General features: G+C 41.4%; 1 protein-coding gene across 8 annotated transcripts in view; it reads right to left on the minus strand.

The window, feature by feature from the left end:
• The window catches only part of LOC121514802 (zinc finger protein 469), a 299944-nt gene that overhangs the window by 77445 nt on the left and 198408 nt on the right, over nt 1–24091 (minus strand). Inside the window, exon 1 of one of the 8 annotated variants that reach the window (XM_041795143.1) lies at nt 7687–7791. The exons of the other annotated variants lie outside the window; for them this stretch is intronic. The gene's annotated coding sequence lies outside the window, so the exon portion shown is untranslated. Of the gene's footprint in view, nt 1–7686; nt 7792–24091 lie in introns of those variants that run through there. 8 annotated transcript variants of the gene reach the window in all.

The following is a 24091-nucleotide window of genomic DNA, read 5'->3' on the forward strand; positions in this document are numbered from 1 at the left end:
ATCTGTCCATCAAATCAAACTCCTACCTACCACCAAGATAATTCTCTGATTGTCTATAAAAAATTACATCCTAATTTTATAGTATGTAGTGTAATTAACTAAGAGTTTCTCCAGAATAAGATGGTAATTACCTAGTAATAAATGTGCATTTTACAAGTAGTAACCTGGTGTTATAAAGGAAGTATGTATCAAGAAATAATGGAGTAATTAATAAAGCATCAATTATCAAATAATTCTATGTAATATTGTGGCAAAACTCTGGTATTTGGTGGTATGTTACCAAATTTCTAAGAAATAAAATGATAATTTTCAATATAAGTTGCATGATAATGTTTTTCTTTTAGGCCCTCTAAATTAAAGTGAGTCCTTCCTGAATAATTTTCAAGTAATTTTTAGGGTTAGGGTTAGGCTTCAGGTTTCGGTCTAGGGTCGGGTTAGGCCTAGGTTGGGTTAGGGTAAAATACGACTTAATTACCAGGGGACTGCCATAATGTTACAAGGAATCAGGCACTTCGTCGAAATAATCTTGGTCCTGCACCAGTGTTAATTTTGTTGACTAATTATTTTCGTTATAGTTTTTGTTAATAGCTTTTTTCCCCTGGCGAAAACGAGACAGTTACTAATTTAGTCAACAAATAAAAACAGGACGAAAATGTTTGACAGAGACTTTATCCAATCAGACCTAATTTTGTCATGTAGACAGTAGAGGCAAGATAGGCATATAACCAATCACAGCTACTTTGGCTGTGTGGAAAGGTGGGATGAGAAACAGGGGAGATTCAATCACTACTGCTTTTGCTGAGAGATCAAATCAGTCGACTATATTTACTGTAAATTTCGTCAAGTAAAATGTTGGGAAGTTTCGTCAACTAAAACTAGACTAAAACTAAAACAATTTAGATGACTAAATTCTGACTAAAACTTAAAGATATTTTTGGCAAAAGACTATAACTAAAACTGCACTTCTCTGGCCTCCTGATGCCAATATGCTCCATCTGTCCAGGCACCCTCCCAGCTGTCCCCTCCATTACGCATATTGCCCCCAACATCTGGACCAGCTCACGAGGTCCTAGGCACCCAGGGTAAAGTGAGCTGGATCCAGCCTGGGAAAGCACGCCGGGTGTCATATTTTACTTGTTAAAATGCCAAGTTATTACAAGGTCGTTACCACCTTATTGTGAGAAATGTTTAAATAATTATAATTATTACAATAGAATTACTATTTAAATAGGGCCCACCAAAATACAGTGTTTCTAATTCCTCAGTTTCCCTGTGGTTAAGAGTCTGGCTGTCATCCCTGACAGCTCACTATCTTCCTAAGCTCACATCAGTAATGTTAGTCAGTCTGCATACTCCCATCTATGCAACATTAATAGTCTAAAGCCCTCACACTGAACAATTATGTCATTCTAATTAATAGCTTGATCACTTCCTGGATTGATTATTGCAACTTCCTTCTTTTGGTATACTGTTGTTTACAGGGGGCGCCAAAATCTACACAACCTGGAAAGTCCTCAAAGGAGCTTTAAAGTTAAGAATTTAAACAATGTATCCATTTCTATTCTGAGATCTTAAAAGTAGCACTGAGGCATACATAATTTACTGCATGTCTACAGTCACTCAGTGTAAAGAAATTAAATTATATACCAGCTAAATGGGCATGTGGGACACACAGCCATTAACTCCACCATAAAACACTGACCTATGGGAGCTCACAGCAGATCTAATAAAATGCAGGCAGAGCTGATTGTTCCCTCCCACACACCTTGAGCTGGCATGAATCTCTCATTCAGACAGAGTGTGTTTATGTGCAGACACAGATAAACACACATGCAATCAGACAAACACACATGCTAATGTTCCACTTAGCTAATCTAATCCCACTGTCAGAGTCTGGGAATGTACAGCTGTGCGGTTTTGTGACACACTGGGCACCCTGCCACGGAGAGTCACCTCGAGGTGTGGGTGTGTGTGACGTTCGGAGTTCAGCTAGTACATGAGACCACAGAGCTGCGACCACATGGAGTTAAAGACTTTTGCTATTGTGACAAATGCACACACACTCGGAGACACACAGACACAGCAGAGCGACCGCAAACCCACCCACACCCAGACGTTTACACGTGTTGTCTTACACACGGAAGGAAACTTGGGCTGTATTAGTAACAACAGAGGCTAACCTGCATACAACTGCACACCCTTTTTAAGCCTTTATTTGTCCTTTATTTATTCTTAATGGAAATACACAAGAGGAAAAGGTTAGCCTGCATTTTCCTTCAAGATTGAAAATACTTGGGTAGTGGACAGAAGGTCAACATTGTTGTTTTTCTTCTTATCCTTCTTGTTGAATTTCTGATTGCTAAGCATACTCCCATTTTTTGACTTCACTGCACCCAGTTTACTTTTTAATAACATTTTCACTCATGATCTGATTTGAAACTCACATTGCTCCTTAAAAAGAATAATTACAATGTTGAGTCCTATGTTAAGAGTAATCTAACTAGAAGACAAAGATCACTGTGCGCACAGATACGGTCAGGAACTTCACCTTTAGCCGCAGAGACCGGCAGGTTTAATGCCACTACACAGGAGGACAGAGTGTGTTTGTTGTATAACTTTGGGGAAACTGAGAACAAGATTTACTTTCTGTTCGTGAATGCATGATGCCATGGTCGGTCAGGAGACGAGCACAACAACTAACCCTTTTCTCCCCTTTTCTAGAGCTATATCTAAGCTAATCACCGCAATGGAGGAAGCTAAGGAAACTACTGCCTGTAGTACTGCCTTGTTCTCTTCTATTAACACTAGATGGTCCACACAGCATCCTCCAGCCTCCATGAACGGCTATTAGATGTCGCTACTCCTCTGCTGATGCAACTCTGTACTGCTCTAAAAGTATAGTCACTCACTTTGTCAGTCAGTCAGGCAGGCAGTCACATACTGACCCATGTGTAGGGCTGAACCCGGTGGTCAGTCAAAAACTTGAGTTTTGCTTTAGAAAAGGAACCTTTTTACAGCAGATTTTATTTGCAAAGCCTGGGAAAAAAAAGGCAGACTTAACTGAGCTGGGAAAAGATCATAAAATTTAATAATTGCTTGTAATTAATTGATTTTTTTATACTAATACTGCAATTGTACTTCTGGTGTCTTATAAACCCATGAGGACTGGGCACTTTCCTGTATGACACTTAAATAGTACAATCTATCAAATTATTATAAAGACACAAAAAAAAGGGGGATTAACGTCTATTTCCAGGACACAAGAAAGGTCCAGGATCACGCATACAACATTCTTTTTTTACGGTAAGAAAAACGTCCTGTGAAGAATGCATAACTTCGGCAAAAAAAATATAGAAATTTCCTCCTGCAGTGGTACAAATGTGTTTTAAAAAATCATCTGGAACCAGTGAGATGTCCTGGCTCATGTTGGTTATTAACATGTGCCTGTGCATATGCACACTATGTGGTTATGTGTCTGCACTCCTGGTCCGTCTTAAATTGGGCTATATCCCCTCTTGGCATCTACGCTCACCCTCTCCAACCCCCATCTCCATGGGGTTGCATCTAAATTAGGTGAGGTGGTGGAGGCAATCTGGAGTCTAGCCTGTGTACGACTGTTCACACTGAACGGGGAGGAGACTGTGTATTTTAACAGCAGGAATAATAAACACAAAGCTGATACAGGAGGTGGACTGGCTAAAGCTGTGGGGAAGGAGTTACTTTGGTATATTAAGTGAGTTATGTACCGAGAAGTCAGTGCGGTTGTCAGGGGATGATTGCATTCACGCCCCCGCCTCTGGTGCTCTGAGAGCATCCCAGAGAAAGTGCTGAGAGGGTTCATGGGGTCACGGACTACGACTGAGAGTTTGATGCCTCAGGCTTAAGGGGAAGCTGCATGCACTCGTACTATACAGCATCTTTTCACATTGAACAGCTTTTTCTTGCAAATAACATTTGCTACAATGAACCACATGATCAAAATTTCAGCGTGTGTTTTTTATGCTTTGAACTCACAGAGACCTGGACAGAACACATAAAGCAACCCCACCATTACAGAAGCATTTCCCTCTGCAGAGGATGACCTTTCCATAACGTATTCAACTGTTACTCAACAGGTTTAAATCATCCTCTGTTTGAGCAGTCAGATCATAAAAGGACAGGAACTGGGTATCCTTCCTACAGTGTTAACAGTGATGTTCACTCTGAAGCAAGGCCACTCTAAACAGATTATTAGGTAAGATTTATGTTAGGTTGAGTAAGAGAGAAATGGATGGAAAAAACAATTAAAATCCTTGTCACACTGGTAAACCACAAGAAACGTCTAATGATGAAAGTTGAGGTCAACAGAATGAAAAGTGTTCATGTTTGCTGCTTTTATAAGAGATTTAGGGCAGCCAGAATCTTCTCAAATCAAAGAAAGGAAACACTTATCTGGGAGGAAATGCTTAGCCCGGCTGTATGTGAGACTTTGTGGTGTTTAGTGATAATTCTGCAGCGCTGCAGCTATGTCTGCAGGCCCTGATGCCATTTGTTTCTTATTTCCTGCAATTTACTAGATTAGTGCTTTATTTGTTTGACCGGAGCCTGATGCTCTGATGCCCGTCAGTGAGGGAAACAGGAACAAACATGGGACGACTGAGGGTCTTCCAACATTGCAGTCGGAGCATAAAGAATCACGGCCTGGACACAGCTCGCCGCCCTGTGCCCCTGTGCTCTACACCCTATGAGCCAAAGTGCCTTCAGCTGTTTATTCTGCAAAGCTGAGGCTCTCCTGCTCAGTCTGCCTGGTGTTCACAGCCAACGTTTTTGTGCAGAGGGTGTTAAGTCTGACCTATTAGCTAGGGAAAACTAATTAATATTATATATTTCTGCTTTAGGCTGCTAATACTTCACAGTAATTTACTGCTGTGAGTTTAATTATTTACACTGTGACAGGCCAGTCGCTACATGTATAATGTATGCTTCAGATATTATGGTAATTAGAAGTAGGTACTAGCTATGACTGAGGTTACTTTTGTCTTGGTTGATTCCCATACCAAGGAGTAGATAATCCCACATCCGTAATATTTGAGTGAAACCATGGGCACGGCCTGATTACCACCGAATAAATCCTGCAGGAATCTTTGAGTAACACCCTAGATGTGTTTAGGAAATGTTTTAAGGTTACTGCATTTTTATCTGAGATTTTATTCAGTGTTTGACAGTTTTAATCCCCGCAGGCATATGGTATCCTTTCTCTGCATGCATTGATAAATGCAGGCAACAAGTGAGGGCCTGCATGTGTTGGCTTTTTCCTAACCGTGAGAATGCTCTGTGTATCTTATGCACACATGCACCATAAGGTCGTGTCAGAAAATATTCCTTGAAACTGGCTTGACTGTTAAATTAAAAAAAATTCACATTTAATTGGCATTTTGACCAGAAGTTGTCAAAGCGACTGCTGGAATAAAGATGAAATGTCAGCTGAGATCATAGGGCATAGGAAGCAAATCCCCCCAAAAAAAAAGGAAAAAAGGAAGAGAAAAAAGGGGGTGAATATAGGAAAGAGGGGTGTTTCAGAAAAGCTCCAGAGAACCATACAGCTGCCAGAGAGCCTGGGAGAAGAAAATACCACACAGAGGGGCAGGAGGAAGAGGGTAGAGGTAACATGGGGTAAAAACATGCATTGTGATTTTTATTATTGCAGTATTTACAGGGCCACTGAGGAGCCAACACTGCTGTCATACTCCAGCTCTTTCTCACTCCTTTGCTGTCTCCTTCTTCCGTCACACCCTCCACTTTCCATCCTTCCCACTTCTTTCATTAATGGGCTGTTTTTTTTGGTTTCCATGTCTATCAGTGACACCTTTAGTTTTCTGTTTCCCTCAGTTTCCAGCGCTTTACGTCACTCATTCCTCCCCCAGTCCTTTTCAGAAGACCTTGCATCAGGCACGTTCAGCTCACAACATCGTACACCTGGATGCCTGACCTCACTGCCGCCTCCAATCTCGTAAATCAGTCAGTTTACTTGTAAAGTTTGCAGAATACCTGGGTTTATCCTTTGATAACTGTCACGGCATTCTGATCGCTGACTGATTATGCACTATGATGTCACTGTACTCCTGGGCAGAGTAGCATAAGATGAGATTTTTGATGGATGCTCCAGAGTCTTGATGTGCTCCATTAAGAATGATATATACAGAACCTGTTTTGTCTCAAAGATGCCAGACACAAAGGACCTTGGATTTATGTTCCTGTGATTGCACAGCAACACTTCCCATTTCTCTTGGCAGTCAAAAATAGCAATCAGAGATAATTTTCTAAACAAGGCCAGAAAATGTGTAATACACAGAAAAGATAACAGTTTAATTTCTGTTATAAATCACTAAAGCAGAGATGTCGTGCTCACATACTGTTATATTGTTGTCTCCTGCACTCAGACATGCTGATGGCACACCTGGCAAAGTACACCATTACACTCGCAGGGGGAATGCCACACCTGGCAGCCATGAGGACGATTTTCCACCCTTTTAATGTGTGTGGTAGTTAGGCTGGCACAAGGAGGCAGACTGGCATGACTGAGCAGGTTCACTTGTAGGGCTGAGAGGATGAAGTGGGTGTGGGGAGGGGGGGGGGGGGCGCAGAGTGACGGAACAGAGAGAAGGGTGGGTGTGCTCAGGCTGGATTTGTATGGGGGGGTGTATGCAAAGGAATCTAAAACATTCCTCAATGACCTCTGTCTGCTTTACCTGAGCCCCACCCTGACGTCCCTCCACCACACCCTGGAAGCTCTTAGCTGTGAGCTGTCAGCGGTGGGCTGGAGGCAAAGACAGATAAGGAGGGTGCACCTATGAATCAACGTGACGGTGAATTTGAAACAGAAAGGGGGGAAGAGAACACTCGGAGGTGTGAACCTAGTGAAAGAGCATGTACTAAATGTAAACAGAATTACAGCATGTAGATATGGGTGGAACTAAACCACCTCTGATACAAGCTCTTGGCATTAGAAAGTGTATATTAATGCATGCATGCACGCTGATTCTTAAGATGCACTCTTGCATCAATTGATGACATCTGTTTTCTGCTTCTCATCACTGTCAAAACATCTGATGTCTGTTGCGAATACAAATCTTTTACCAAAGGAATCCAGCACTTTTAAATGTGACAGCAAAATGTGCAGGCGGCCCATATTGCGGCCAGATGAGTTCTTGACTCTGTACGGTCTGGCTGTCTTTCACTAGGTGTCCACTGCTGACAAAGCTTAACAATTCCTTTGTTGTTGGGTAATCTCTCAGCAACCCAGATCGCAGCAGAATCAAGGAGAAACAAACACCCCTGCAGGAACATACATGTGCACCTGCGTGCAGCCTTTTTGCTCCGCTTCACAGGCTGATTCATGCACACACCAAACTGTGATCTCTGAAAGGCAAACCTGTCACACATGCTTCAAAGTCTGATCCCTGACATGAGGATGGCTAACACATACATATATATGAATAGCAGCCTTCACTGAGGGGGATTCAAAGAGAAACTCTCTGCTCAAACACATCCACTGCATGCAGCCGCTTGCTCAATGCTCTAATTCAGCTCTAATCATGCTAACACTCTCACCTACACACGTTTACGTACACTCACACATGCACATGAATGCACACTCAAGCCAAGGGAAAGCTCACGAACTGGTAAGATATTCTCCCCTCTCCTCACCTTTGCAGGCTGCACAGTGATTCCAAACTCCAAAGTGTGATGTGTGTGTCAGTCTCTCCTCTCTGTCTCCCTTTTTCTCTCACTCACTTCTCAACCTGTAGTCATCGCGTGGCTCCAGTTACGCTCTACTGCAGTGAATTCAGGCAAGAGGGAGAATGGAGGAGGGAGAACGGTGGGAGGGAAAGAGGGACAACCGAGTCCTGCCCAGACTGATGAGAGTAGCTTCCAAAACGCCCTCAGGAGAGTAAAGATTAGAACGCTGCTCCACTAAAATTTAAACGCACTCACCACTGCGCTGTTTCCACTGATTTCTTTTTGCCCGGCTCTGTTTCTTTTCTATTCCTTTTTCTCCCCACAGCTTTGAAATCTTTCCTAAGACCACTTTTTGCTCTCTTGAGGTTCTGCCAGTCAGTAAACCAAACCGCTCTCCTTTTGCTTACTTTCTTTTTCAGCCTCTTTTACTTGCAAAATGTTCTTTTCTAGTTCCCTGCTGTCTCCTTCAGTTTGTTTCCGTTTAACCAAGTTTGTCCTGAATCGTCTCATATAAACACACTTTAAGCTCACAGTATGTGTCTCTCTATGCCAGGGTTGTCCAAACTTTTTCCACTTAGGGCAACATACAGAAAAAGATGCTTGGGCCACTTTAAGAATATTAAAGTGAGTAAAACCAATCCAATATGCACTATATGGACAAAGTAGTTGGCGCATGACCATTACACCAACAGGGACTGTAATGACTTGGTATTCAAATACATGTTCATTAATATGGAGTTGGCCCACCTTTTGTAGCTATAACAACCTCCACTCTTCCTGGAAGACTTTACACAAGATTTTGGAGTGTTTCTGTGGGAATTTGTGCCCATTCATTCTGTATAGCATTTATTAAGTCAGGCGCTGATGTTGGACGAGAAGGCTTGGCTGGCAGTCCCCATTCAAGTTCATCCCAAAGGTACTCGATGGGGTTGAGGTCAGGTCTCTGTTAGTGCTTTCAGACAGACACAGTTCTGGCTCCAAGCCCCATTCTTGAGTCTCAGGACTTTGGTGCTTTCTGGGGAACCAGTGAAAACGCAGGGGCATAAAAAGTACATGACTATTGTACTAAAGTAAAAGTACAGTTACTCTGGTTAAAATTTACTTAAATTAAAGTAAAAGTACTGGTCTATAAATCTACTCAAGTAAAAGTATAAAGTATCTAATTTAAAGTTTGCTCAAAGCACTGTGCACGGGGTAGTTACTGACGAGTCCTACAGTAAAAAATTATCTTTCCTTACTGGCAACAACAAGATAATAGATTGCCAACCAGGTTGTTCAGATAAAGTCATACCATATCAAAGTCAAATTGACAGTGTTAATTGAACACATACAGAGTTAAATTTAACACTTAAAAGTGTCCACACTATTGGTCCACACTACATGTAGTTAAACTACACCTATAGTTACAAGTGGGAGGTCTAACTCAGTGGGTAACTTCATTCATGGTACAAAAGTGTCTCACATTAAGAACATCAAAATCCACATGAAAGGACCAAAAACAAAAATCCAAGCAAGTCCAACATTCTCCATTTTCCTGCAGTTCAGGACAATAGCTTCATGTGTGTTTGTTATGCTTTTACAGCACTTCAGTGGTATCTTTCTCACATGGCTGGGTATGACACTATATTTACTGCGTGAACTCCTTGGTCTTGCAGGTCAAGCAGTCTGAGGTGTTGCTCTGTGCTGCCCACTAAAAATGCAGTTGGTGGGTGTTGATGAACGGCGGGGTACGGAGTCAAACTTCTGCGCAGCTGTAATAAGCTGGTGATGGATCCCTTTACTGGAGATTAGGGGCCGAGCCCAAACTCCTGAACAAACACCTCATACCATTATCCTTCACAGTTGGCATAATGCAGTCAGTCAGGGAATAACTGCCGGGATCCTCCAAACCCAGATTCGCCCATCTGACTGCCAGACAGAGAAGCGTGATTCTTCACTCCACAGAACATGTTTCCACTGCACAGTCCAATGTCAGTGTGCTTTACACTACTCCATCTGATGCTTGGCATTGCGTTTGGTGATGTAAAGCTTGCAAGCAGCTGCTCGGCTGTGGAAACCCATTACATGAAGCTCCTGCTGCACAAATTTTGTGCTTCAATTTTCTAATAAGATCACTTTGAAATATCCAGCTGAGATGAAATTTCATGTTCCATTTTACTACAAAGATGACATCCATCACAGAACCACACTTGAGGTCACTAAGCTTTGAGAATGAACCAAAGTGTATCCAAAATGTTTGTAAATGGAGACTGCATGGCTGCTTGTTTTAAACACCTGTTGCAAGGGTTCTGATTGAAACACCTGAACTCAATAATCAACAGGTGTGGCCAAATACTTTTTTCCATATAGTGTAGGTTAAAATATGCTTGTTGATTGGAAATGCTTAAATGGCTAATGGCTGACAAGGCACATAGCCAATCATTTTAAGGAATTTTGAGTGGACTGTCAGATTTTGGGGGGCCCTGGTTGACCTCTGGAATTAACTGACTCCACCCCTTGTCAGGAAGAGAATGATGCTCTGTACAGCTGAGCAGGAAGATGCTGACAGCTCATCTCCACATTAAGACACAAAACAAGAGCAAACTATAAACAATACATTCCTTTTGTCAAAATGTTTGTTTACAGAATTAGCATGGTAGCACTGCCTGGTGCTACTCTTCCTCTCTTGGGCTCTGGAGTGCAGCTGTATCATAAGCGACACACCTGCTGTTATTAAAGCATACAGTAAATGTGCGTTTTAGGGAGCTCACTTCAAGGCTAAAAGAAGGAATCCTTTCAGAGTCCACACTCTTTCAGCTTTAGTTTGATGAGCTGTTAAAGTGGGACTATAAATCTACTGCAGGTATTTAATAGAGGATTCTGAGAAATGCTGAAGTTGGGCTCATGGATGCCCGACTGCCGCATGTGACATTGTGTAATCTGTCTATCCCAGCTGCGGTGCATGCACACCTTTCACTTTGAGGTTTTAACGGCGTTGACACTCTCTTTCCAGAATGTGAGGAATGCGCTGCGCTTATTGGAGAGAGAGCGTGTCCGTTAAAAGGCAAAAACCCGGAGGGAGTCTCCTCAGGGGTCAAGACCTTGTTGAAGGAAAGGAAGAGAAGAGAAAAGAAATGTGACGATTCAAGGTTAGCTGTCAGACTTCACCTGAAAGGCCAGGATATCCCTGTGCTACATTCACAAGGTTGCACTCTCATCTGCTTTGTTGCTGCTTTTAGCCTTAACTTGAACTTGTAGTGAGAACAAAGTGACAGGGTCAAGAGGAGGAGAGTTTATCCAGTCCAGTTCTTTGGTCATCTTGATAAAGAGAGAAACCAGAGCTGTGCTGACACCCTAACTGTGACCTTGACACAAAAAAGCTTTCACAACACGTCCAGACTCTGTGGGAATAGAGAGACCTGCTCAGAAAGAAAACATAAAGTTAGGAGGGGAGTCATCAAAATGATGTTAAGATTACCACTCATCTAAATATCATAAAAAAGGTCATCAGACATCTTCTTTACTTGGTTCACACGTACTCCCCCTCACCTGTTTTCACTTAGAACTGGTAAACTTCATCCTTGCTTCATTTCTGACCCCTCCAAACCCTCCCACAGAGATCACTACTACTTGAATCAAAGTGATGATTATACAGCAGAAACCCAGAGCAGGGTGTATGAGTGCAGTCTGTGATTCAGCACTCGAATTATGAGAAAAATCTTGTTTACAGGCACGGGGGCTTTGACCCATGAGTCATAGAGAAGACTTGGGAATCTGGCTTAGCTTCCTCTCCCTGCTGGTCATCTCTCAATCCTCCACAGCCTGCAAAATTCCCAACTGTGTAGTTTGAAACATTTCAATTTCTCTCTCCCTAATACAGTTTAATTTCTAAAGAAGGGTTCATCTCGGTCATGGATTCAAATGTGCTAAGACCTAACAAATGTTCACATATTTAGGCCAGTATGTCAAAATACTTGATGGACTTTATGTAGCTGTCTGTGTTAGGCTTCAGGTTTTGTGTTTTAATACAAAATTTAATATGGATCAAGCACCAGAGGAGGTTTTTGACCCCATATAAACCAACTTTTCATAGGCTTTCTTTGCTTTCACACCTGAGTCTGAGTTGTTTCACTCTGTTTGTGCTTACAGATGTGCAGACCAAACAACTGTACTGAGACCACTTGAAAAAGTGGGCTTCAGAAATAGTTGCACAAGTGTTTAATTCTTAACTCCTCTCATCGGGCTGCTGGCAAGGAGGCTGGCAAATGAGCACTAATCATTTTCACACACAGACTTTACCTTCTGATACCCAAATACACTGCTCCAAAAATAAAGGGAACACATAATCATCACAATGTAATTCCAAGTCAATCACACCTCCAGGATATCAACCTGTCTAGTTAGGAAGCAACACTGATTGTGAATCAGTTTCACCTGCTGTTGTGCAAATAGGACAGACAACGGGTGGAAAGGAGAGGCAATTAGCAGGACAGCCCCTTAAAGGAACGGATTTACAGGTGGTGGCCACAAGCCATTTCCCTCTCCTCATCCTTTCTGGCTGATTTTCGGTTACTTTTGCATTTTTCCAGTGCTCTCACCACTAGTGGTAGCATGACATAGTATCTGCAACCCACAGAAGTTGCTCAAGTAGTGGGTCAAGAAGGTTTGCCATGTCTCCCAGCACACTGTCAAGAGCACTGAGGAGACACCAGGAGACAGGCCAGTACACCAGGAGACGGGGAGGAGGCTGTAGAAGGGCAACAACCCAACAGCAGAATTGCTATCAGCTCCTTTGTGCAAAGAGGAACAGGAGGAGCACTGCCAGAGCCCTACAAAATGACATCCAGCAGGCCACTAATGTGCATGTTTCTGCTTAAACTGTCAGAAACAGACTCCATGAGGGTGGTATGAGGGCCCGACGTCCAGAAGTGGGGCCTGTGCTCACAGCCAGGTACTGTGCAGCCCGATTGGCATTTGCCAGAGAACATTTTAGTTTAGTTTTAGTCATCTTGACAAAAAAAAAAAAAAATACTTTGAGTCAGTTTTAGTCATCAAAGATCTATTTTTGGCTAGTTTTAGTCTAGTCTTTCTCAACAAAACGAGGCTGTCTTCAAACAGTTTAAGTCATAGTTTTATCCTTCTAGGGTGTTTGGAAATGAAGCCAATATGGAAGAACAAAAACAGCAGTACTCCATGTGTCCACTTGAGGCTGGTTTAATAAAAAAAGCCCCTTTCACACCTATGTTTAGATGCATAATTGTGTTTACTGCCCACTTCAAAACAGCAGTTGTGGTTTGATTAGCTAAGGTTGATATCAGTGGTTGACTTGACCATTGTGAGTTTTCTTATTAATTTTTCTATCCAAAGAGTGTTTTTTAACCTAAATTTCCATATTTAGAGATGTGGCTACTCTAAAGGGCTATCTTAGCTCTACCTGCTTGCTTGTTTGTAACTCAAAATCAGATAAAGACAGAATTTCCAATTTGTCAACCTCCATGAAGAGAGAGTCTGTTGCGCTTCAGCTCCTCCACAGGTGGAGGTCGGTGCTCACAGAAAGGACTAGTGGTGGTTCAATAGATCTATCTCACAGGAAAATCCAAGGAAGACACTGGGGCACACAAATCACTTAGTGCAGTTTAATCAGGTGCAGACGACTAATGTTTTGACACGCACTGCGTCTTCATCAGAGTCAAAAGGTTATGTCAACCTCCATATTTGGGCTCCAAAACTCCAGAAACCAATGCATTCTGTCACTGAGACTACAACCATGTTTAATCCTGTTTTTCATTCAGATCAAATAGGCTCCTAAATAAAGCCTTCACAAAAGGGGGGGTTTCTGTGTAGTTTGAGGTTTACAGGCATCAGACTACAAGTTATGAGCCCAACAAAGGTCTAAACCAATACTAATCTATATAAGACAACAGATTCTTGGAAGCCTCGTACAGCTCAAGCAAAAAAAAAAAAAAGGACTAGCAACTCAGATTTTTGTGACTCACTAGATTATACCCAGATTTAAAACATCTGGTGTTTGGTGATGCTTTGAATACCATGTTGCTGACATTCATTATCCTAGAAATTTGTGTCTCGTCCCATTTATCCAATTATGGGATTTGCAAGAAAGAGAGATTTTACCAAGATTCTAGCTCTAGTTATGTTAAAGGTGGTAAGAGCTGGTTGGTAAGAGTCATGGCCGTATGACAAATTGTATTTGTGTGAGGAATGTGTTAGCGTTTGATTGAGCAAAGGTGAAAAACTGTGTGCCTATTTGTTACATTAAAAAGAGTCTGAGAATCTTAAGTACCACCTGTGTCATACAGTTACATTTTAGCACCTTACTTTGGTAAATGAGGATGCTAAAAACCTGTGAAAGTTAAAAGACTCTGAAGATCTGCATTACACTCCAAAAAACCCAATGGGAGTGCAAGGCTTAGTCTGCACTAGGTTGTCCTATATAGATAAGCACATAAGACACCTATTTAACAGTTTATACAAAGGTCTTTTGATAAGTATAAGGTGTCTTCTATTAATGAAACTATAAAAATCTGTTTTGATTTTTGGCAGTAATGCATCATTTTTTCTTTGTGTTGGTCATTGTGGAGGCTCTGCTTTAATCAGATATAAGTAGGGGAACTCCAATGATAAAAAGTTGGGAACCACTGTGTTACACAATGCACAAAAGGCACTACAAGGCTTAAATACTCTTCTTATAAATTTCAGTTACTCTGTCACCTCTTCACCTATAATTTTTTGTATTGCTTGAGAAATTAGATGAAATTGAAGATGTTTAATCACTGATGTTATTTAACACGTTTGAAATGTTCGGGACTGCCCAGTGAGTCATAAAGCCATCAGAGATTTTTCCATGGGGCGAATCAGGTCATCCAGAGCTTATTGTAGTCTAAACCTAGACTTCATAGGAGCTTAAAGAGTCATCCATTTCATATAAAGAAAATTTTCTGGCCTTTACTAATGCCTGTACAAATGTCATCAAAAGTCAATAAATGAAAAATACATTCCTTAAAAACCTAATGAGGGAAGTCTTAAGGATCAGTGGCTCATGAGTAGTCTACATGTACAAAATTCATCTATGAGACAGTTTGTGAGATATTTTAGTCTGGACAGGGGAGGAACACCAGCAGGCATGCAATTCATTTAGACCCTCAGGTAGAAAGATTGAAAACAGCTAGGAAACCCCCATCTCTGTCCATGTTCAACTTCCCTGTGCATGTCTATCAATGATCACTTAGGGTGTTTTTCCACCTGAAAGTCCAGACAAGGTCCTGACCAAGGTTTGAGTTTTTGTCACATTGTATACATTTCAGTCAGGAACACTCTTGTCATACATTTTATCATTTCTTTGCAAAAAGGATATAGAGTTTGACTTGGCAAAGAAAGCTCTGCTCAAAAGATGCTCCCTTGGTTGGTCAAGCAACATGATTTGACTTTTCAGGGCGTGCATAGCTAGAAACTCCCATATGAATGTGTAGATTTATGGCAATGTGTACTAAATACAATAAAATTAGTTAAAAAGCATTCATGAACAGTAGCATGAATCTTAATATGAGGGTGCGACAAGCTTAATGCTGTAAATGAGAAGGCTGGGGCGGAGGAGGTTAAGCTTTGCCAGCAGCAGCATCTTGGTGCATCAGCATTAATGCAAGCAGGAATTAGTGAGAAGAACGTGATATTTAAATACACCTGTGATTGTAGATAACTGGGATCAGCTGGCTGTCAGTGAATCACACCTGGGCGTATGACTACTCCGTCCTACATGAACTAACACTGAGCTTCATTTGGTTTGGTTGGTTTCTCACTGTGCACAAATGGACTAAAAGATTTAACATGACAAACCTACATGGGATCTTCATCAGCTACTGTATGTGGGCTGCATGTCTCTTTAGTTTACATTGATTGGTTGATTGGCAGGCATCTGCCATTAAATAATGCTTGTATGGTATAAACAATTAATGAAATTTCTGCCAGCGTATTATTGTTGATTTAATACTACCAACAGCGCCAACTTGGAGAGCAGTACACAAAACTAACCCGAGTTCACCTTCTGAGATTCTATGTTAGGAAAAGAGAAGACAGTATGCAATCCTGTAAGACATGACTCGAGAAGGTGAGTGGTGTGATTTGTGGAATCACCGCTTTTCCACAGAGCATCACACATCTTCATCTATTGCTGCTGCTGTTTCTTTATTTTCAGGTGGCACTATTCTACCACCTTCTCGTTTCCTCTCTCTTTCATCCCCTCGGAAAACAGTTGGAAAGTTTCCTGTGTGCTTTTCCAGTTAGCCAGCGAGCCATTTGGTCTCCACTTCTTTTTAAAATAATTCTTTCCCACTGGGCATGAACCAGACTGTGGTTCAGCTTGGTCTGCATCGAGACCACCTCTTTTGGTCAGACCAAGGTCTGGCTGTTTTGTCTTGACCATGGTCCAGGGGAGGTTTCATACCTGTCATTTAGGTTGGGATCAGAAAGCCTGGACCAACCGATGCAGGTGTGAAAGTACCCTTAATCTGTTATAATGACCATCAGAGGGGATGTATGTGTGAAACAGTCAGATAATTCTTAAGGTCTTACTAAGTCAGGGTTTGGATTTCTCACAGTGGACTGTCAGAGGATCCCTCCTCTGCGTGTATCTTTACTCCACTGGTTGGGATCCCAGAACACTTGAATAGACGGGAAATGCTGATGGATTAAGTACCATGATAAATGGTGCCCCCTCTACACACATCCACTACTGGAAACTCTGCATCCCAGTTCCAGTTAACAGTGGGATTCCCAGCATCTTCAGGGGCCATGACAAAGGAAAACAAGGATGACTGTTGTGATCGGAAAGGGAGGAAAATGGGGGGTTTGTGTTTCATGGAGCTGAGGTTTGGAAACTAGAATCATTTACTCATCACTGGTCAGTGTAGGTAAAAGTACATTCCTGTAAGGGTAAAATCTCTGGAAATTATTAAAAGTTTGGCACGTGCTCTAAAAAGTGTCTGTGATTACAACATTTTAATGAGAAAACATGCATTTTTAGCCTCTTTATAAGAGGACCAGCCTCCCAGTTGAGTCATTTTTGGTTAAGTCTCTTTTCTTACTCATCTCCCAAGGCCTTAAAATGCCAAGTAATGTCCAGAACTTTAATGTGATTTGCTGCAGACATCTTTCCAATTTAAATGGACATCTGATCCATCAGTCTTCTGGTGTTTTGTGTTATTCTGAGAGTTAAAGGGAAGATGATCCTTCTGGCCTGTATAATAAGGCCCATACTCACAGTGAACCATTTAAAGCTATCAGTTCATACACGTACATAACCGTAAAGTTAAAATATTCCACACTAACAGGGTCACTTGGCAGACTTAAACAGAGTCAAAGAAAAAGAGGTCATAGAAAGATGAATTACTGAATGTCCTGAGTGATAGAAGGTCTAGAGGTATAGAAAAATAGAAAAAGCAGCCCTCTGGCTATAAAACATGCATATGCGTTACATGGCTGATTTCAGCAGATAATGATTGGAATCCAAGCCCAGTGGTGATAAGTTCTTCGCTGGGTGACTAAACTGAAAGGCAAAGAGAAGATGAAGGAGTGCACGAGTGCAAAAGTGCACATGTGAGAGAGAGAGGAAGATGAGAAGGAGAGCACAGGGAAAGAGAGAGAGTCAGAGTTCTCCCATGGGTCTTTGTTTGTAAAAACACCTGCTCTCACTATCACTTGCCGCAGGAGACAGGCGAGTTGTTGCAGGTAGTGGCTTGAGAACCATGCATGATAGAGCTACAGCACAGAGCTCAACATACACCCACGTGAACCTGCTCTATGCCACATATGGGTTCAGATTTTAATCCTGGCAGCTATAGATTAACCATGACTTCACTTGACGAACAGGTCAGTCACCTTAACATCATCTTCATAACTCATCATGGATGAGTTTTAACACCACAGCAGCACAAAGAGCACCCTGGAAAACAACATGGTATAAGCAGGTCCTCGTTCTGCAAGCTCGCCCTATAACAAGATCCCCTAGATATGTTATGCATTATTATTGAAACAGAGGAGGTAGAGACACCCATCTCTCTAGGATTACAGTAATGCATGCATGCCCAGTCTATTCTAAAAAAAGAAACTGTCAAAAAAGGTGCAAATCCACTAGATATGTGCTTTACTCACAGCTGCAAATAACCTGAGTAATCTCACATTTTTTCCTACTTAACAAAAGGGCAACTACTTCAGGGTTAGGGTTAGGAGGGTTGAGGCAATCCTCTCTGTTGGGTATCTACAAATACTGAAATGTCTGAGCTGGTTTAGACTAACCTGACACGTCAGATGGATTTGTTTCACACATCCATCTGGGAAAGCTTCAATAGGAAACGTTTGAGAAAAGGCAGAGGCTTTGACAAAAACTCGGAGTGTGAGTTGGTGAACGTTCTGTCACATCGCTACGGGCCAATCAGAGCAACAAAACAGGTGACATAGCCGCTATCGAGCTGTGCGTGCGCAGCTACTGAGGAATAACGTGAAACATGGCGGCTATAGACATGTAAGTACTCAACTTTTGTCGTTTTTTAAAAAAGAAAACAACTCACGAAGAGTAGGCTAAGCTCTGCAGAAAACTGCATAACATGAACCATGGCGACCATGTCAGTGCATGACCTTTGTAGTTTTTGAAAAGAAAACAACTCACTGCTGTTCTTTGTTCTTCTTTTAATGAAGAAATGTTGCCAAGTTCTGATAAAACTGGCGCTTTAGCAGCATCCACGCTAAACTCTTCCTCCATAACTGCACCAGCTCTTGCTGCTGCTTGTTTACGTCACGACTCTGCTGCACCCGAAAGTACTGCCCCTCGTTGCTGATTGGTCCTGTCACTTTCTAACTGGGCCAAAATGGTTCAGATAGGAGCTTTGCAAGATGGATTCGCCAGTGAGAAACAAGGAAACGGGCATATCCATCTGCTTTGCAAGGTTAGTTTTATACACAATCAGCCTTTAAATATCAAAAAAGATTCAGACATGAGGTAGGAAAGTTATTGGTTGACATTCTTGTGCCAGGCCAGCGTCTTGTGGAATAACAGCCAGCAAAGGATTTCAATTGTCCTCCATGTTGGTTTGTCTTCTGAAGTCCCATTTGAGAGATCTTATATGTGGGGAATCCTCAGTGAAGTCCTTATTCTAGACAGCAGACCGACAGGTATGTGGTCTCAAGATCTGACAAAGTTGCCTAGTGCACTCATTCCCAAAGTCTAGGTCGGAACCGTAGGTTGGGACGCGAGATATTTAGGGCTCCACCCTTTCACAATCATGTGCTATGTCATAATAAAACTCAAAACAAGGCTCTACCAGCCACTGGATGGCATCATTGATAAAGCAGGCTGATGTGTGCCTTCAGGCTCTGCTTTGTGTACTTGAAATATGGTCCATGTAAATGCCAGGAAACCCGATTTGCATCAGTGGTCCAGGAAACAGCATGGATCTCTGTTGAGTCCAAATATCCCTAATTAAAGCAGATAGTGGGTTTTCCCCCTCATTTTAACAAACTCCTCACAGAGCAGACGGCCATGTTTTGCAGCCAGGCTGAGCAGTGGCGTTGCGCACTGAAAGTGACATCAGGGCAAACTCTTTATTGTATGCAGCTCCACAGTTTTGGGACCAGGGTAAGCCTGGCTTACAGAAGGGTACCAAAAAAGTGGGACAGTACAGATCAGTTATTTGGGACTCTTTCCAACTTTTGATAATGGAAACACAAGTAAATGCTTACTGTGCCATATCCATTTAACAGATCAAAATAGTTCCAGAAATCTCTGTGCTAAGAGCTGCTAATCGTCCACTGCTTTGGTTAACATGAGGGTAGTAGAGCAGTATGGCTGTAGCCAATAATCAGCTGTGGCTGCTTTGACACAACCAGTAATTGTTTAGTTGACTGATCATGTCAGTCCTTAGTTGTTAAATGAACCCCACGTTTTCCTTTGTTCACAGGATTCTTACAAAAAGGTTGTTCAGCAAAAAAGTTCACCATGGTTCATGAGGTTTGTCATATGTGTCTCATCTGTTTAGTAATTCTTGTGTTAAAGACACAGTTATGGATCTACAACTGGAGCAGCACTTTAGAATTTATTTTACAGTTAAAGAAATACCCGAAACAGCACAACCACAAACAGAACTTTGCAAGATATTTCACCATTAAGTTTAGAAGTATTTAAATTTACAATCATTGTTCATGATTTTCATAAATGAAATTTTAGAATAAAGTGTGTTGCATTCAAATAGCACAAACTAGCATATGACTTACTCTCCTTTCATAAACAAAATGCGATGTCCACAGAAAAGTCACAGACAACCTTCAAAAATAAAATCAAACGAGTACAACTAAAGCAAGGTTTAAAATATTTTTGGTTGCATAAATTCTCTAAAAAACATTTATGTAACCAAGGCTGGAACTATATGTCCACAAAACAGGTCCAAAACAAAGATTCTGAACGCTAAGAGAAGTCAAAACAAGTCTTGTAGTAAGTGAGAACAGTTTTATACGGCATGTACAGTCTGACCACTCGCTGTCCTTTTATCTGCCCCCTACTGCGATGTGGGGGTGTGTCAGGCAGGATGGGGATGAGACAGGATAGGATGAGGAGGACGTGCAACCTAAATATGGCTCTTGCAGCCGAGGCCACAGGGAGACAGAGAAGGGGACCACAGACCTCGGTAGTGTACAATTATCCAAAACAAGAGAGTCAAGCCAACCTCCTCTCACTGAGACTCACAAAAGGAGCATAACAGAGTGAAGCCAGTGGGATATTTTACTGTCTTTTACCCCCTGGATCACATACGCATATCTGAGCAAGTGCACATCCATATCTAAATCTAAATCTATCAGATGTCTGATTAGGCACTGCATTTGTGAGTTTATCTGATACCAAAGTGAAGTGACTTGGTTTTCAACGACACATACAGTGCTTAACAAATGTATTAGACCATCTGTCATATTTGTCTCAAAGACCATCCAGCATCAAGAAGTGCTTTAATGCGGCCGCTTTCATTTTCAGGGAGCTCTCCACATTTTACCATTTTGAACAGGAATAAGGAATTTCAAACTCAATTCACCCAAATTTGAGCCGGCTCACTGGACTTCTCTGAGAAGACAGAAATTAATCAAGCATAACATTCAACCACTAAAACTCATTTTTCTGTTCAGGAATTCAAGTAAATAACTATAATTTGACATATTAAGAAATTTTAATGTGCTTTACTTTTTTTTCAGTTTTTTGGTAAATCAGTAAATTTGAAAATTCATGGATAACAATAATGATTATATTTTAGCATTAAAAATATCATTTGGGTTAAAGAGCTTCTACATATTGGTGTATTAACCATTGCAGAAACATAAAAAATGACTTTGTAATTACCAATCCTATTAATTAAGGGCAGCTGTGGCATAAACCTTACTTTGGTTAGGGTTAGGGTGTTCTAATAAATTTGTTAAGCACTGTATATTACCCTTTAAAAGACCATATGGCAGCTATTTAACCCTTCACCACAGGTGAAAATGTATCACAAATCATTAAGGCTAGAGTCAAACAGATAAATATCGATACTTGTTGCAACATCCCAGCATGCATTTCCCACAGTGTAACATATGGTGCAGATATAAAACCTCTTCTGCCTTTGGGGTGGAGATATCAGGAGTTAAATTGTGAAAGGCTGTCTGGAGCTGGCAGATGCTGGCATTCTTTAGGACCGGGAGCCGACAAAGGTAGACTTTACCTGGACCTGCAGCCCATGAATGCTTACGGATGTTTAAATCTCTACTTGAAGAGCCCAAAGAGAGCCGCAACTTATTTCTGGAGTGACATATTGTTTGCATAGATGCAGTGAATTAGATCAGCAGATCCAGGCTGGACAAGCTCAAGGAGGCTAAAACCTTTGGAGGAGGCCCAGGCGGGGAGAAAGATCAAAGGCCTGCCGGCATGCTCTGGTGTGTATGCCGGCTGGACCCATGAACATGTTACAGATGAGCAGAGGCGCCAGAGAACCATCTGGGATTATATAATGATTCAGAGTTCGGGGCACAATGCTGTGGACATTTAAATACAATAAGGAATACAGAAATAATTTAAAGTTGGTTTATTTGTAAGAAATACCCCTATTTGTTTATTTGGTCAGCCTAAATTTTGAGAAGGTCCTCTAAATGGGCAGCCAAGGTTCATCCCCCTCTCTCTTTCCTGATTTACTCCCCACTGTCATATCTGAATGGTGGCAAATAGCCGAACAATGAATCTAAAAAAAAGGCAGGGCAAAAAGTGAAGTGAGTGTAAATGGCAAAAAAAGAACTGCAATACTCTGAGTGGCCTCTCAAGGCTGGTTCCAAAAGTTAGTCAATCCCTATTTTACCCCATATTTAACCCCCCAACTTTACAGTAGAGTTTAAATGTTTTAAGCCTGTCCATTAGGTTTCATCTCTGCTAATTCTTACTATTGACTGTGTTTGCATTGTTGGAGCCTTTTGGGGATATTTCCATGCATACATCAGGAGAAAAATAAGTCTTCTTAGGAGGTTTATTTTAACTGACTATCCAAAATACAATGTGACGAAGCTTTTCTGGTTAGTGAATATCTAATAACACTTTCATTGTTTCATATCAATACTGCAGTCTGCATTCTCTTTACCCGTTTTGTTGGTTTGTTCAGTTTTTATGTTACAACAATTTAATGCCTCTTAAAGGGATATTTTGGTATTTTTGAAGTTGGGTTGTATAAGGTACTAATGTTAGTGCGATTAGACTCCAGCAACTTCAGTAAGCATTTCTGCTTCAAACAGGACATGCTTGAGGAAGCTAGGCTATACAGCATAGCAGACGGTACAGTTTATCTGTGTAATTTTGCCAGTCTTAGGTAAAAATGGGCAAAAACAATGCTGTCTCAATTTTACACTATATTGACATTTTTTTTGAATCATTTAATTTTAACCCAGTAAGACTCTGCACTTGGCACTATACTGCAATGCAAGCTACCAGCTGCATATTCTTCTGCCTCAGCGTTTCTGAACAGCTGTTTGGGTCTGTAAGCTTTGTCAGAGGAAACAACAGGAAACTAAACTAAAACAACACTAAAATGAAAAATTCTGACTTGACTGATGATGACATGCTGTTTACTGTGGATTATTACATGAACCAGAAAATGCAGAGGAACTTTTACAGAAGGAGACTCAGCAGGAAGAAAGAGAGGGTGAGGAACTTGAATGGAGAGTAATTAGCAGGTTACATCCTGATTTACCTGCTGGTATAGGTGTGGGAACTGTGAGCCCATGTCCAAGAGAACTACTGTTGTCAGGTGTGGGACTTTGTTACAACACTTCTTCAGGACATTTCTGATTGAGGATGGCGGCTCACTCACAGCCTGCATCTCTCCCCATCCAGAGTTCCCTGCCTAACTGAACACTGGTATTTCATGGACCTCCTTCAACTTTTTGAATATAAATTGGAGAAACTGAAACGGTCCAGAAGAGCAAAATAGAAAATTGTCATCCAAGTAAGTTTATGGCTGTCACTTTATTCTTTTAATGGCTGATAAGCAGACAAGCTAGAGTTGGTACCATTTTCTCACTGTATTAAAACATTGTGTCAGCTGTTGAAGAGGAAAACTGAGGTGAGTAGTTTGAGCTTAGGGCATTGTTTTTTCCTCCGACAAAGCCTGCAGATCCAAACAGCTGAGGTGGAAGAGCACGCACCTGAAGCTTGCATTAGAAAATAATGCCAAATGCAGAAGCTTTCTGTGTGAAAAAATAAAACACTTTAAGCATTTTCAATATAGCGTATGATTAAGCCAGCATTGTTTGATGGCCCATTTATACCTTGAACCTGCTAGAATACGTGGAAAAACTGTACCCATCTGCTATGCTGCATAGCCTAGCTTGCCCAAGTGCTTTCTGTTTGAAGTGGCAATGCTTATTAAAATCACTGGAGGCTAATGCCAAGTACCTTACAACCTATCTTCAAAAATACCCAAATTTCCCTTTTAAGGTCTTTACACTTTGGGTCTGTTATTTTTGGATGCATTTTTGTCTGATCTGTAATTTGGAAAAATGTCACACACTTGGACCCTGCACACTGAGTCTAATCCATTTTTATTTGCCTTCACTGCAAAAATTCATAGAATCTGGTAAGTAGTTCCATACTGCAAGCCTATGGCTCTGCCACTCCTTCAAAATCCTGCTGGATCCATCCATCATGACAGAGAGCTAATACAGCACCCACTCATGTGTCATAGCATTGAGCCAAGTTGGAGAGATGGAGAGCAACTTTTTACTTCAGTCTTTGTTATGACCTGTGAGTAGGCTACAGACTTATGCCTTCATCTGTTATATTTCCATGGTTGATAGCCACATAATACGCTGACAAACTACAGTGTGA

Source organism: Cheilinus undulatus, linkage group 9 (assembly GCF_018320785.1).
Source record: "Cheilinus undulatus linkage group 9, ASM1832078v1, whole genome shotgun sequence".
Taxonomy (NCBI): domain Eukaryota; kingdom Metazoa; phylum Chordata; class Actinopteri; order Labriformes; family Labridae; genus Cheilinus; species Cheilinus undulatus.